The sequence below is a fragment of the Tupaia chinensis genome, unplaced genomic scaffold (assembly GCF_000334495.1).
Source record: "Tupaia chinensis unplaced genomic scaffold, TupChi_1.0 Scaffold000028_1, whole genome shotgun sequence".
Lineage (NCBI taxonomy): Eukaryota > Metazoa > Chordata > Mammalia > Scandentia > Tupaiidae > Tupaia > Tupaia belangeri.
Window position 1 is genome coordinate 299907 of NW_006159458.1, and position 1879 is coordinate 301785.

A 1879-nucleotide genomic window follows, 5' to 3' on the forward strand; every position below is an offset into this window, starting at 1 on the left:
GACGACCCTGAAGAGCTGTGACACCGTGTCGTCTCCGTGCTGCTCACAGTAGATGACACGACACTGCGTCGTCTCTGTGCTGTACCGTGCTGCCCACAATAAATGGACGACACTGTCGTCTCCGTGCTGTAACACTACGCCGCTTGTCCCGGCTCTCACTCCTTCACTCAGGAAACCTGTTTGGGTGTCCCCCCGGGTCGGGACAATTGTTCAGCCCAGTAACTCCCAATTCCACACTGCACACTGAAAACACCATGTCTCACTGAGGGACTCTTCACAACTTGATGTTGAGTCTACTTTCTGTATCACCTCAGTGTAAGCCACCCCTGTGCTAGACAAGTCTCATCAATTCTGAGATCTTCCATCTGCTTTTGAGTTCTCTGCTGTCTTCTTATTCTTCACACAATACAACAATTTTTCAAAATACAACTCTTGATTTTATTGCAAACCTGGGGGTCTCTCAGTGGGTTTAGGCTATAGAGAAATACTCGTTGTGGCCCATAATGCTCTATTTGCCCTTCTTCACTCTTCTGGTGCTAATTCCTTAGCATGCTCTAGCTGCCTTTTTTCACTGCCTCCAATTCAGTGATTCTTTCCCCTTGCATTTGGTTCCTGGTCTTTTTACACACACATATATATATATATATATATGACCAGAGTGGGAAACTGAGAAAGCAGGCCACAATGTAAAAATAAGTAAATAAATAATTTGGAAAAAAAAATAGGTTGGAAGAGGGCATTGATGAAGTCTCTACAAAGGAGATGATTGAGTACATGAGCCATCCTTCCATGGAGTGCAGGCTGTGGAAACCTCTCTGCACTCCTTTCAGATGAGTCAAATCTCATCTAATGGTTAGAGCTACGCAGGAGAGTGTCAAACCAGGCATGAAGCTGCTGGCAATGCCTTCCCTGAGAGAACCGATCTGTTCTAAATAACCTGGGCAAACAGGGATGCTTCTTGAGAATAATCTGGAGACAACTGCTAACACTAGAAGATAAGAAACTCTTGAAACCAGTTTCTCCATTAAAGCTGTCAAATTTTAGAAGGTTCCTGTCTGTGTTTAGTCATGAGCATTCTCGTGTAGTGTAGGGACTTGAAAGTTTTACAAAACAAGTGTAACAATATCTCTACCCATTACATGGGGTAGCCATTTATTGAATTCAACTTTTAGCCAAGGAAGCTTGTTTCAAAGAGAAAATAATTTTTTGAGGGGGTGAGGGGACTTACTAAAGTATGTTAGATTGAAAAAAAAAAAAAAAGCCACCAGGTCTGAGACTCAAACCACAATTGGCCATGTGGAAGTCCAGTGCCCTTAACCACCACACCACCTACCGGCCCCCATGCCGGAAGGTTTTTTTAAATTACTGATTTAGTCTCATTTATTATTTATCTGTTTGGGCTTTCTATTTCTTCTTGATTTAGTGTTGGGAGATTTTTATGTTTCCAGGAATTTGCCCATTTTTTTGTAGGGTATTCAATTTCTTGACATGTGATTGTTCATAGTATTCACTTATGATCATTTAAAAAATTGTGTGTGTGTGTGTGTGTGTGTGCACGCCCTCGCCAGAGTCAGACAGAGAGGGAGGGTGAGAAGGCACCCTGCAACTGGACATGCTCATGCCATAATCCCTTCACCTCCAATGCTTTACCCTGGGATTTTGGAAATACACCTGTTGTATTTCCCAAAGCTGTCAGGGCTTGGATTTGAACCATGTAGTTAGCCAATGTGGAATCTAGCTTGCTTAACCACCAGGTCAAAAGGAAATTTAAAAATACCTTGAGATCGGGGCTGGCAGGTGGTATGGTGGATAAAGGTGCTAGATTCCTACAAGGTTGATGGTGGTTTGAGCCCCAGACCTGGTGGCATGCTCTCTCTCT